General features: G+C 43.9%; 1 protein-coding gene and 1 long non-coding RNA gene across 7 annotated transcripts in view; one reads left to right on the plus strand and one right to left on the minus strand.

Annotated features, from left to right (window-relative positions):
• Iqsec3 (IQ motif and Sec7 domain ArfGEF 3) overlaps positions 1-14,534 on the plus strand; it is a 103,751-nt gene that overhangs the window by 18,900 nt on the left and 70,317 nt on the right. The gene's annotated exons all lie outside the window — the stretch shown is intronic.
• The window catches only part of LOC106008523 (uncharacterized), a 38,899-nt gene continuing 35,820 nt past the window's right edge, over positions 11,456-14,534 (minus strand). The window contains exon 7 of the long non-coding RNA XR_015440764.1: positions 11,456-14,434. This is a non-coding gene — a long non-coding RNA (uncharacterized LOC106008523). The remainder of the gene's footprint in view (positions 14,435-14,534) is intronic.

The raw sequence follows: 14,534 nt of genomic DNA on the forward strand, positions 1-14,534 counted from the left end.
AAGTGTCTTGCTCTCTCTGAGGCTCCTCATATGCAAAACAAGGATTACAGGGGGCGATGTGTGGAGATGCACACTTCCTTGAGCATGTGATGGTCATGAGGAGCAAGAGTGCATTTCTGGAACGTGGACTTGTGTGTCTGTTTGGATGGATGTTCATATTTCATGTATGTGCATGCCTAAATCCCCATTTCTCTCCGCCCCCTGCATCCACTTCTATCTAGTCCACAAACAGTCCCTGCTATGTGCCATATGCCAGGTGGTGTCCTACACTGGGCGTGGAGAGGAATTGGTCACAGGAGTGGCTCTGCAAAGCTCATTCTAATCTAGGGAGATATGATATGCATGTCAACATCAGTGATCCAGCATGCGATACTTGGTGTCCATCCTGTTAGTGAGCCAGGGGAGCCTTTAAAGAAGCTTAGAGGTGAGTGCTTCCAGCCCAGGCAGCAGTGCTAGGATAGACACAGACAAATCAGGGAAGACTTTGCCAGAGAAATGTCTGGCATTGGCCACTGCAGCTTGGGCAGAACCTGAGTATCTGGAGTTTGGAGGAGCCTGGAATCTCTGGCTGAGGCTTCCATTACTCTTAGTGTAAAGCAGGGCTATGGATCTAGACTCTGCCATCCCCACAGCATTGTGGTGAAACTTTTGAGTGTATAGCCCCATAGATGGGAGAAATAATTGAGTGTGGAGTCAGTAAGGGCATTCTAACTGAGTTGGCCATGCACTAGCACATTAAATGCATTAGCTCCTTCAGTCATCACAATCACCTTTGAGGTAGCTGTTATTATCATGTAGTAGCCTATTAACAGGTCAGAAAACTGAAGTCCAAGCAGGTCAAGCTTGAATAGAAAGTGGCAAAGACAAATTTTGAATTCTGGACTACCCAGGCCCCATGTTGGTGCATAGCCAGCTACAGGCAATTTCTTTTATGCCTGCTGTGTGCTAGGTATTGTGCTAAGCATGACATGGGCTATTTTGCTTGACATTCATAACAGCCTAATAAGGTCATTTCTTTGGTGAACTCCTCTGGACAGTGGACACTGAGGCTGGCAAAGGTCAGATAATCTGCCTATGGGCAGTGGGCAGGCAAGGCCTGAATACAGGTCTTCCCAAATTCCCAGCCTCTTGGCTTTCCTGGAAACTATGCCACCTCCTGTGGTTTGAGAAGGGGCCTCCATGAAATGCCTTCACCAGAGAATTCATGATTCCTTCACAGCTCCATGTGGGACTCCTCAGGGACCAGAAGTAAATAACCACAGTATGCATGACAGCTATAACAAACTGTTCTCAAACTTGGTGTAATAAAAGCAATCAAAACTCAAAATACAATCAAGCATCTGTCTGGCTAAATCTAATTTGGACAGGGCTTATCAGGAGTAGCTTGGGTAAGGCTGGAATACTCAATTTTGGGATGGTCATCAGATGGCTGGAAGGTTGGTGTTAGTTGTTGGCTCATTTCCACACCAGGTTCTCTATAGAGTTGTTTGGTCTTCCTCTGAGCATGGTAGCTGGTTTCCTCTTATTTCCATGAGGCAAACCAGGGCAGGCCACTTCTTCAGAAGTCAAGGAAGCACTAGAGGAAAGATAGTCTTTAATAAATGGTGCTGGAAAAACTGGACTTCAACCTGCCACAGATTAAAACCAGACCCATATCTTTCACCATGCATTAAACTAAAATTGAAGTGGACTAAAGATCTAAATATTAAAACATAAACACTAAACTTGCTGGAAGATAAGTTAGGTAGAACTCTTGAAGACATTGACATAGGAAAAGACTTTATGAACAAAACCTCAGTAGCATGGGAACTAGCAGAAAGAATCAACAACTGGGATCTCATCTTATTAAAAAGCTTCTGCCCTGCAAGAGAAACCACCAACAGAGAGCTAAGAGACAGCCTACAGTGTGGGAAAAATTTTTTAGCAGCTGTACCTTAGACAAAGGACTACTATCTAGATTATATAAAGAACTTTAAAAAAATCATACCCCCAAATTTAAAGACTCAATTCAAAAATGGGCATCTGAAATGAACAAACATTTCTCAGGAAAAAAGAAGTAAAGTAGCAAATAAACATGAAAAAATGTTCAGCATCATTGGACATTCGAGAGATGCAGATAAAAAACAACACTGAGATTCCACCTCACCCCAGAAAGAATGGCTGCTATCATGAAATCAACCAATAACAAATGCTGGTGGGGACATAGGGAGAAAGGAGCCCTTCTGCATCGTTGGTGGGAGTGTAGACTGGTGGAACCACTGTGGTGATCGATATGGAGATGCCTCAAAGAACTAGGATTAGAAGTCCCATTTGACTCAGCTATTTCCCTACTGGGTATCTTCCCAAAAGAATTAAAGGAATCATACCACAGTGATATATGTGCACCCATGTTTATAGCAGCACAGTTTGTAATAGCTAAAACTTGGAGACAGCCCAATTGCCCATCAACTGGAGACTGGATAAAGAAGATGTGGGTTTTTAAAAAAATAAAATGAAGTACTACTCATCCACAAAGAGTGAGAAACCACAGTCATTTATAGCCAAATGGATGCACATTGAGGCCATACTCTTAAGTGAAATAAATAGGACACACACATGTAAATACCAAATAGTTTCTCTGATGTGAGAAACTGAAAGTGTAAATAAGAATCAAAATGTATAATAGATCATGTAAAACAAGAAGAAAAGGTCTAAAGGGGAGGAAGAAGTGGGAGTAGTAGGGGAAAGGAAAGAAGGAAAAGGAAAGAATATGAGAAAAGGAAAAAATGGAAACAAAGTCTTTGTAAATGGGAGGGGTGGAGGGGTTGAAGGAAGGGCAGGGGAAGGGGGAAAAAATAAAAACCAAGATATATCACATAAAGGTACAAATTTCCAATGATGAGTGTCATCATATTGTATACCTAAAGTGTACCGATAAACTTAATAATAATAATAATAATAATAATAATAATAAAGAAGTCAAGGAAGCAGATATTTCAAGAAGCAAGTTTTGGTGAGTGAATACGGCAGGAAAGTGGAGTCATTTTAGAACTGAGAAATCCCCCTAGATTTGGCAGATAGGAGGCCACTGGGGACACCCCCTCCCCTGGGGAAAGTTCTGCTGGGCTCTGTGGAAAAACATCATATAGGCAGTAGCTATTTGGCAGGAGGTCAAGGTGAAAAGCGGCTCATGCAAGCAGCAACTCCTCCTGAAATCTGGCTGAGGAAGGAGGAAAGAAGTGTAACCAGAGGAAAAGAATTGTGGGAGAAGAGTGCTTTTGGGATTCAAGATTTGAGCATGTTTGTATGTGAAAGAGAAAGGGCCTATAATAATAATGACATTGACAGCCAGCAGGGGAAGAGAGGGAATGAAGACAGGATGGGGTGGGGCAAAGAGGTAAATACCTCTTCATCAAAATAGAAGGGAAAGCAGCAAAGGTGACCTGAAATCAGACATACTGATAACCAGCGCCCATGGATTAACCTATATTGTAAGTCCTTTATGAGTTTTAGCTCATTTCATCCTCCTACAACCCTTTAAATCCTACAACCCTATTGCTATGGTTTGGATGTTGTTTGTCCTGGTCAAAACTCATGTTGAAGCTTGGCTCCCAATGTAACAGTGTCAAAAGAAGTGGGACCTTTAAGAGGTGGAAGCTGGTGGGAGGTGATTGAGTCATGAAAGGATTACTGCTGATTTCAGAGCAATGGATTAATTCCCAGCAGAGCAGATTACTTTCCCCGAGAGCAGGTTGTCTAAGTTAGCTTGGCTTTCCCAGCTCTGTTGCTCCCTTTCTCACCACATGAGATCTTTCCAATAGGCTACTTCCATGTGATGTCATCCACCATGTTTGGGCATAGCCAAGAAGCCCTTAACAGAGCCGGCACTATGCTGTACGGGGTTCCTAGCCACTGGAATCAGGGGGCCAAATAAACTTCTTTTCTTCTACACTCCCCAGCATCAGGAATTTTGTTACAGTGACACCAAATAGGTTAAGACAATTATTAATGCTGTGTTATGGTTGAGGCAAAGTTTGTACAAGGTAGTTAGAAAGGATTACTCAAGAAGGCTTCCTACAGACAAGAAGAAAGGAGAGCTAGGAAGGGCCATTGCAGAGTGGGTGGCAGATAGCTCCTCTCTAAAACCAGGAGCACTGGATGAGGTAGGACTGGATTCGGCAGTTGCAAGTGGAGGGCTTTGGGTTAGAATGTTTTTTCAACATTTTTGAAGGAGAAGGAGGGTTTGGTGTTTTTTTCACAATTACACCTAACGGGCATCCCAAATACATAAAGCAGACCAAATTAGACCTTTGTTAGTTGAAGTGGAAGACTCTATGTTCTGCCTTCTCTACTTTCTTCTTGACCTAAATGTGGTCCATAGAGCAGCTGGTGAGGCTCTGGAGGTCTTTGGAGCACAAGAGAAAATGCAGTCCTGGCCTTGTCTTCTTCATATGGACATCCTCCTTTTCCTTGGCAGTGGGGCAGGGCTGGAAGAACTGTCCAGCTGCCCAAAGTAGGATGAGCAGATTATTGAAGCAGAGCAAGTGCTGGCCAGTGGGAACACATGTGGAAACTGAAGCCTCTGATAGGATAGGGCAGGACATTGAACCTGGCTAGATGACTCTGTTGTGGAGGCCAGCAGGCCAATGTCACTGCGCACCCCTGGCTGGTGGGACAACTATAATCACTTGTCTTATTAAGCTCTTTCCATCTTTCTGTTGAAGGCTGGGCAGTGTCACACAGCACTTGTTAGCCTTAGGAATTCAACCTGGAAGAGAGAAGGGGCCCCAGGAGACCAGGAGGAGGTGTCGAGAGAATATCCTGGCAGGGATGTGTTTGCAAGTGAGCTGTGCTTCTTGAGTTCCTCAGAGGCATTGACTAATAATATCAGTAATAGTCATTATAAGATTTTGCATCTGCACAGAGTTTGTTATGCTTCTCCCAAGGTGGTTTCACGTTCACAGTCTCACTGAAGCCCCTCAACTCAGTGAGATAAACAAGGCAGGGGTCAGAGGTTCATTCACCAGACCTTAGGCTCCCAAGGGTGAACGGTGGTGAGTGAGGCTGGCGCTTCATCTTCAGCTCAGAGCTGTTTCCACCGCACCTCCTAGGGCCTCTCAGCCCTCAGGCTAGGCCTAAGTTTCCCCCTTCACCCTCCCCCACTTTCTCATTGTCCCCTGTTCGGGTCGCTTGCATTCCTTTGGCTCTCTGATGAGCCATCTGGTCTCTGAAATGCAATCTAGCAGTGGAAAGAGGGAAAACGCACTGTTTGCTGCAGCTTGGAAAGGGGTTAATGAGATCATCAGGGCCAATGGATGGAGGAAAGTTAAAAATGATTCTAAAGCCTCTTGAAGTAATTTAAAAGTGAGAAGGAAGAGAAAAAGATTTTGGTTTCTTTTCTTTTCTCTTCTTTTCTTTTCTGGTACCAGGGATTGAATTTAGGACTTTGCAAGGCAGGCGAGGCACCACTGAGCTAAATCCCCGGCCCATGGTCTTTCTCTTTTTAAAATAAGTAGTATTAAGATAAAGTTACATACAATAAAATGCACCCATTTTAAATGTGTAGTTTTTTCCCTAGCCCTCCCTTCACCCCCTCCACCCTTCCCTATTTACAAAGACTTTATTTCCATTTTTTCCATTTCTCAGCATTTTTCCTTTCCCTTCTTTCCTTTCCCCTGCCCCTCCCACTACCCCTACCCCTTTGGACCCTTTCTTCCTATTTTGCATTATCGATTATTCATTCTAATCATTGGTACATTTTAGGTATACAATATAATGACATTCATCATTGGAAATTTGCACCTTTACATAGTCTCTCTTGGTTCTTATTTTTCACCCTTGCCCAGCCCTCCCTTCAACCCCTCCATTCCTCCCTATTTGCAAAAATTTTGTTCCTATTTTTCCATTTTCTCATATTAATCCCATTCCCTTCTATCCTTTCCCTTAGCCCTCCCACTTCCTTCCTCTTTGCCCCTTTTCTTCCTATTTCACATGAACTATTATACATTTAGTCCTTATTTACACTTTCAGTTTCTCACACCAGAGAAACTATTCGGTATTTATACATGTGTGTCCTATTTATTTCACTTAAGAGTATTGCCTTAATGTACATCCACTTAGCAATAAATGTCTCTAATTTCTCATTTTTTATGGCTGAGCAGTACTCCATTTTATAAAAAACCCCCACATTTTCTTTATCCAGTCTCCAGTTGATGGGCATTTGGGCTGTTTCCAAGTTTTAGCTATTACAAATCGTGCTGCTATGAACATGGATGCACATATATCACTGTGGTATGATTCTTTGAATTCTTTGGGAAAGATCCCCAGCAGTGGAATAGCGGGGTCAAATGGGACTTTCAGTCCTAGTTCTTTGAGGTATCTCCATACTGATTTCCACAGTGGTTGCACCAGTCTACACTCCCACCAGCAGTGGAGAAGGGTTCCTCTTTCCCCACAGCCCTGCCAGCATTTGTTATTGGTTGATTTTATGATAGCAGCCATTCTTTCTGGAGTGAGGTGGAATCTCAGCGTTGTTTTCATTTGCTTCTCTCGAATGACCAGTGATGCTGAACATTTTTCATGTATTTATTTGCTATTTCTACTTCTTTGTCTGAGAAAAGTCTGTTCATTTCAGATGGCCATTTTTGGATTGGGTCTTTAAATTTGGGAGGTCTAATCTTTTTAAGTTCTTTATAGATTCGAGATTGTAGACCTTTGCCTGAGGAAGAGCAGGTGAAGATTTTTTCCCACATTGTGGGTTGTCTCTTCACACTACTGGTGGTTTCTCTTGCTGTGCAGAAGCTTTTTAATAAGAAGAGATCCCACTTGTTGATTGTTTGTGCTAGTTCATGGGCAACTGAGGTTTTGTTCATAAAATCTTTTCCTACACTGATGTCTTCAAGGGTTCTACCTAACCTCTGTTCCAACGGGTTCAGTGTTTCTATTTTAATATTGAGATCTTTAATCCATTTTGATTTTAGTTTAGCGCATCGCGAGAGATATAGGTCTAGTTTTAATCTTTGGCAAGTTGAAACCCAATTTTTCCAGCACCATTTATTAAAGAGGCTATCTTTCCTCCATTGAGGGTGTTTGGCTCCTTTATAGAAGATGAGTTGGCTGAGTGTGTCTGGCATTGTTTCTGCATCTTCTAATCTGTTCCACTGGTCCTCAGGTCTGTTTCCTTGCCAGTACCATGGTGTTTTTATCACAGTAGCTTTGTAGTATAGTTTCAGGTTGGGGATTGTGATACCCCCTGCCATGTCTCTGTTACCTAGAATTGCTTTTGCTCTTCTGGGTCTCTTCTTGTTCCAAATGAATTTTTGGATTGTTTTCTCGAGGTCCATGAAGTATGCTGCTGGGATCTCAATTGGAATTGCATTGAATCTATATAGCAGTTTTGGAAGTATGGCCATTTTCACTATATTAATCCTTCCTACCCAGGAGCAGGGGATGTCTGTCCATTTTCTGATATCATCTTCAATCTCTCTTTTCAGAGTGCCATACTTTTCAGAGAAGAGGTCTTTGATTTCTTTTGTTAGGTTGATTCCTAGGTATTTCAGTTTTTTGGATGCTATTGGGAAAGGAATTATTTGCCCTATTTCTCTCTCAGTGAGTCTGTTGTTCGTGTAGTTAAATGTGTAGTTTAATGGAGTTCTGAGAGATGTCTACAGTTGCATAACCTCTATCTCGATCAAGATACAGAGCATTTCCATTACCCCAAATGACCCCTGGTTCCCTTTTCTCTTAATCCTTTCCCTTTCACCTTGCTGCAACTTACTTTCTGTCAATATAGTTTTGCCTTTTCTAGAATATCATATAAATAGAACCACACAGTGTTTAGACTTCTTCATCTAGATTTCTTCATTTAGTATCATGCTTTTAAAGTTTATCCATTTTGGGGCATGTATGTTAATTCTTTTTTATTGCTGAATAGAACATAGCTCAGTGTATGCATGTACTACAATTTGTTCATCCATGAACCAGATAATAAACATTTGGGTTGCCGCAGATTTTTTTCTACTATGAACATTGATTGCTGTGAATAGTTTTATGTTATTATGTGTTTTTATATATCTGGGGTAAATACCTAGGTACGTAATTGCAGAGGCATATGGTTAAGTATGTGTTTAACTTTATAAGAAACCACCAGACTATTTTCCAAAGTGTTATATCATTCTGCATTTTCACCACAAATGTGAGTTGCAGGTGCTCTACATCCTTATCAGCACTTGGTACTGTCAGATTGAAATTTTAGTCATTCTGTGAGGTTGTGATATTATTTCATTGTAGTTTTAGTTTGTGTTTCCCTAGTGACTAATGACTAATGATGTTGAGTATCATCTCATGTGCTTATTTTTTCTTTTCTTTTCTTTTTTTTTTTTTTTTTTGGTACCGGGGAATCAAACTCAGGTCCTTGCGCTTGCGAAACCACTGAGCTAAGTCCCCAGCCCTCGTGTGCTTATTTTTTAATTACTGGTTTTTCTTTGGTGAAGTGTCCAATTCTTTCCATTGCTGTGGATTAAACCCAGGGCCTCATGCATCCTAGGCACATGCTCTATTCTGAGCTACACACCCACCTCCCCCAGCACTACACTTTCTTAATTAAGGCAGGTCTATTTCAAGTCTTGAAAGCACATACTGTAAATCCTATAAGTTGTTTTATTTTTCAAAGTAACCACTTTGGCTATCTAGCGTCCCACATCCCCCAGAATAGGAGATGTTTCAGAGAATATAAGGGTAAGTTTTCAGCCTATTTATCATGTTTAGATAAAGATTGCATCTTGGAGAAGGTGAGAAAATTAAGAGAAAGCGGAAAAAAAGGAACTGAGTCTTTAGGCTGTACCAGCATTAGTAAGGTTGGTAGTAGTGAAGGTGGGATTACGGGAGAAGATGGTTTAGTTTTGTTTTTGTTTTTTTTTTGGTACTGGGGATTGAACTCGGGTCCTTGCGCTTGCGCAGCAGGTGGGGAAACAACTGAGCTAAATCCCCGGCCCAGGAGAAGATGGTTTTATGGGTTCTCCCTTTCTCAGGAGCTCAGGGCAGCTCCTTCGGAGAGGTTCCTGGGTGTTTTCTTCCCAAAGAAGGAGCTGGGAGTTAAGTCTCCTGTCTTCAGCTTCACAAAGATGTGCGTGAGGGGCCTTCCTTCAAAGCACCCCCCCTGGGATTCTTGGTTTTTCCTCCCTTATTCTCCTGCTGGGAGTCCCCCTCCCTACCCTCTCTGCTCAATGCCCCACTGCAGTACTGTGCACATCATGAGTTTTTCTAAACTATTTTAATGGCCATGCAGTGGAATTTTGAATCACAAATTAAATATAGATGTGGGGAGTTTTAGGTGCACAGGCACTTGAAAATGTTGGAGACTGGTGCTAGTAAAAGCTTTCATGAGCTCCTGGCTGTATTCCCTGTCCCTTCCTCCAGCCAGCCAGCTGGCCTTGGCTCCCTGGTCTTCCCCTGGCCGTGCCACTCTTTCCACTCACTAGTTCTTTAAGAAACAGGGTCCTTTTCTGAGTCCACCTCAGCCCGCCTCTTCCTTTGGGTGGACACTGATTCTTTGCAGGCCTGTGCTCCTGTCCTGCTCACTGCTGGCCCAGGAACAGCCTCCCACTCACTCCTCTGTCTCACTGAGTTCTCCAAGCTCTTTCCCAGGGATCTGCAACAAGTAAAAATCCTCATTCTAGGCCCAGAGGCTGCCTCACACTTAAGTTTTCTGGAGTTTGTCCACAATCCAGCTGCCCATCAATATCCATCAATTTGGGAGACACAGGATTGCTACAGCCAGGGAGAATTAAATTCTGCCTAAAGTTGTGGACCCTGCAATTTAGAGTCTAGGGAAAAAGCTTTTGGCCTGGACACCACAGGCTTCCATCACTTGGAATTCCAAGTGCTGAACCCTGAGAATGTCCATGGTCCTTTTTCCAGAGGGGTCCACTGCACTGCCAATTTCTGTCCCTTCCAGCTCCAGAACTCCTGGGGCCGCAGCCTTGGGCTGTGAACCCACATGCTACACTGAATGATGCCATGGAAATGGTGTGGCACAGTAGCCCCGAGAGAGCCACTGCCAGGCTCCTGCTGTGAGGCAGGTTGGGAGTTGTATGATTCCAAGGCCTGCCTTGACATTCCTGTACCCAAAGTGTGGCAGTTGTGCTCTTGGGCCTACAGGCACCATTCTTCCTTACCAGCTCTCTGGTAGCCAGAGGAAGTAGCAAAGCTTGGATCCTAGGTGCTCTGTTTCAGCGCCCAGCATCTTAGGGATTTATTCAGACTGCACCAGGACCCAGTTTCCACCACGGTGAAAAGGGAATGCCCTGCTCTGAGGAACCAGGTATAGGGGTCACGTTTGGGCAGCAGGTTCTGAAAGCGGCTGACTCTTGCTGTGTTGAGGGGATGCTTTCTGACTCTGAGTGCTCATGAAAGGCAGTGCTGGTTGACTTCAAGAATGCAGGAAGCATCACTGGGGGAGGACAGCATTCTTCTTTTCTTTCTGCCATTTGAATCGATGAAAGGAAATAGCTGGGTCAGGAAAGTGAATGAATAAAAGGTTCATCTGTCTGGCCTTTGCCTTTTTGATGCACCTTTACACTCGCTGTGGTGTTTGGTCCCCTTAAAAGCCCTGCGGGGTATAGACATTGCCATTATCTTGGAATGACTGAGGAGAAAACTGAAGCTTTGAAAAACCAGAGACTTGAAAGAACACAGACAAGGGTTGTGATCCATCCGTGAGAACTGTAGCTCCTGGCATCAACCCCACAGGTTTAGCTGGCATGGGTGGCGGCAAGACCGTGGGCTGGCCCTCGAGAGGTGAGGAAGGCTCACTGTAGTTTCTGTGGAAAGAGGCCGGCTGTGCCCAAAGCCACTGGCCTCACACACAGACAGGCTGTGATGGTCCATCCAGCATCCCAGAGATCCTCTCTCCAGCCTCCTTCCCTTGCACTCCTTCCTAGCCTCGTGTCCATCTGCTATGGTGGCGGCTCTCAGGGAGGATGGAAGGAGTGGGAGGCAGAGAGGAAGGGCCACGCTGTGCAGGCTAGGGATTCAGAGAAGCAGAAGCACAGCATCAGGATAAGCTTCAGCCTGGGGCAGAGAGAACAAATGAGGCCATGATCCCTCTGCCCACTTCCATCATGGCTCCTTTCCATCTTCAGTCAAATAGGAACTTTTCGATGCACTGAGCGTGACACTGGTCCAAGCCTGGTGAGGAAACAAACACATTCCCACTGGCCAGAAACCTCATGTAGAAGAGCATGGGTGTGATCCTTACAACTGGCCTGCCTGAGATTCAGGTGTCCTGCTGACTAGCTGTGTGACCTTGGGCCAGTCACTTACCTCCTCTGAGCCTTTGCTTCCTCATTTGTGCAAAAGGGGCTGATAGCACCTACCATAAAGAGCTGTCATGAGATGCAAGATACTGTACACGAGTGCTTGATTTTTCATCAATGGCTTTCTCACCTATGACGTGATGAGGAAGTTTTTTGGGGTGTTGAGGTTTTGTGAGAACTAATAAGTTAATGTGTGAAAACGGTAGGTGCCACGTGATGAACACTGTGATGTGCTAAGCCACAATCATTAGTATTTTCCTTCCCATTTTATCATCTATCTACCTATCTTCTGTCTATCTATCTCTCTATCTACCTGTCTATTTATCTACCTATCATCTGTCTCTATCAACTGAAGCTCAGACTTTATTTGTATTTCACTAGTTTTCCACTATTGTCCTCTTTTTCTGTACAGGATCCCATCCATCCAGAGAACCATGTGCCAGTTAGTCATCATGTCTCCCCAGTCTCCTCTGGGGCATGAAAACTTCTGTCTCTTTGTAGTTTTCATGATGTTAACAGTTTGGAGGAGCATCAGGCAGGTATTTTGTGGAGTGTCTTTGACTGAGAACCTGTATTGTCTGCCATTTTTTTCACTGTTAGACCATGGTTATGGGTTTTGGAGAAGAACACCCAGAAAGAAGTTACTTTTTTCATCACAGCTCCAATTTTATTATTTGTGGGAAGGAATTCTTTGGCTCCTTCTATTCGGGTTCTCCTCCAGACAGAGGGAAGGGACACCCACGAAGATGAAGGCAATGTTCAGCCAGTGGACTTAGACCATGGCCTTGACAGAGAAGCGGTCAAAGGCAGGCAGAGCAGTACCTGCAATTCAGCATGGACTGAACAGCGAGGGAAGGTGAGCAGGGTCCTCTGGGAGACCTCTGATGAGGCTAGAGCTCAAGGAAGGGGGTTTAGGAGGAGCTGAGGGGGAGGGCTTGGCACATGAGCCTCCCTCTCGGCTAGACTGTTCAAAGGACCTTACTAGAAAAACCCCCAGCAAATACTGCACCCCAAGAGCACTGCCAGCCTGAGTCTGGGGTTCAGAAGGTCTCAGGTACATTCAGTCTGTGTCACTCATTGCCTGTGCTGATGGAGCCAAAGACTGTGGACCCTGACATCACTTGAGATCTGCCCTCCATGCCTGGGTGGAGGAGTGGCTCACAGCCTTGGGAGGAAGCCTCTGAGAAAGGAAGGCAGAGTCAGAACAGCATCCCCCAGGCACTGCTGTGCCAGCAAGTGATGGTATCTGGTGGCTCCACTTCCTGAACTGCCAGTGCTGTGCCTACAGATCAAGCTCTGTCTCTTTGTCTATCCTCTTGGTGGCTTTTGTCAGGAATCCCAAAGCTTCACTGGCACAGACACAGCTGGTGGCTTGGAATCGGATATGCAGGTCAGCATAGTAGGGGCGTTAGCTACACACTGGGTCACCCATCCCTCTACTCTGAGCCATCCAGTCTCTTCTCTCTGCCCTGACTCTTCTCTCTCCCTTTCTTTAGGCCAGGAAGCTCTGGGTGCTATCACAAGGCCTTCTGGTTCTAGACAGTGCTCCAAGGCTCTGATTTGTCCCAGGAACTCTGGGGCAGTGGGGAGGTTGGGTAGGCTGAAAAATTGGCCAGGGACTAACCAAGGGACAACTTTAAACACAGTGCTTTTCACTCTAAGCTTGCTTTCTCATTTGTAAAATAATGGGTCAGGGTTATTTTCTGTAGTATTTATTTATTTATTTATTTATATTTTTCTGCAGTGTTGGAATAGAACCCAGGCTTGGTACATGCTAAGCACATGCTGTACCTCTGAGCTGTGTCCTCAGTCCTCACCCTTTTAAAGTTTTATATTAGTTGTGTTAATTTTTAATTTGTTCCACAGATTATATATAATTTATATTTGATAATCCATTAACAACAATCCTTGACAAAAATTGCTCATAAGCTGAATACAGTAGCACACAAGTCAGAAGGATATTAACCTGCCTTCTGTCATATGTGGTGCAAATATATTCTCCCAGTCTATCCTTTGTCTTTTGACTTATGAGAGTATATTTTTCCATACAAGATGTTTTCATTTTATGTAGATACACATGTATATTTTTTAAATCCACAGCTTTGAAGATTTCTGTTTTGTTTTTAAAATCTCCCAAACTCATAAGCTAGATCCCTAAATTTTCTTCTGAAATTTTTTCTCATTTAAACATATACTCTCTTGGCATTTATTTTTGTCAAATTAAGGTAGGCACCAATATTACCTTCCCCTATGAGGATAGCTAAACTCAGCATTTTCAGCTTGTAATCTTGGAGGTTAGGGGCTTCCAAAATGGACCAAGGAGGTGGACCAAAATTGAGGCTGAGGAGGTGCGGAAGAGACCGTAGATTTCCCATCCCTCCAACCATAGAGCTGTTCTGGGTTTATTTCACAAAATAGGCTTCTAGCAAAGATTTGGTTTGGACAAATGTTCTTAGTTCAGTCTAACGAAGTCTGAAACTTTTTCAAATAAGCTCTGGGGCCTTTCCAGTTCTGACATTCTCTGGCTCCACAATGCCTAGAATGGTGACCAATTAGTAAGAAAGAGTAGGCAACAGATCAGTATAACTTCATCCAACGGTGAATGCAGTATTAACTCCCAGGTTGGCTCAATGTGGATATTAGAATAACAGCATTTTAGAGTGAGAAGGGACCTTGGAAATCTAGTCTAGTGCTTCTGGGTCCTGGCTCCCTTTTAGAATCACCTGTAAATATATAAAAAGTCCTGGTGCCATGGACCCTGCCAGACCGTATGATTTAGAGTCCCTAGGGGTAGAACCCAGGCAGTGGTATTTTTAAAAATCTTCTAGTGATTCTAATATGCAGTCAGTGTCAAGAACCACTTCTCTAGTTCAACTCTGTGATTTCAATAGTAAATACACTGAGACTCCAAAAGAAATGAACTATGTATCATATCGCTGGCCAACTGTAGCGTTGGCCCTGGAATCCAAGTTCCTGCTTCTGCTTTTTGAGTTGGCTTCCTTTTTTTTATCAAACCAATCCTTCATCAAACACCATGCCTTGGAGTCTCAGCTGACAAAAGGAAAGGCACCATCTGAATGCTTTGTGTCTTTGGATATGATCAGGTGGAAGATGTTTACTGCATGCAGATCTTGTAGGACCTGAGGAGGGAACAGGGCCATGAAGAGTTAAGAGAAGAGACACAGCAGGACCAATGGTAGATCCTCCAGGAGGAGCCACCTACCGTGATGAGGACGCAGA

The sequence above is a fragment of the Heterocephalus glaber genome, unplaced genomic scaffold, assembly GCF_053883595.1.
Source record: "Heterocephalus glaber isolate CG9 unplaced genomic scaffold, H.glaber_assembly_v1.0 deba00000281, whole genome shotgun sequence".
NCBI lineage: Eukaryota > Metazoa > Chordata > Mammalia > Rodentia > Bathyergidae > Heterocephalus > Heterocephalus glaber.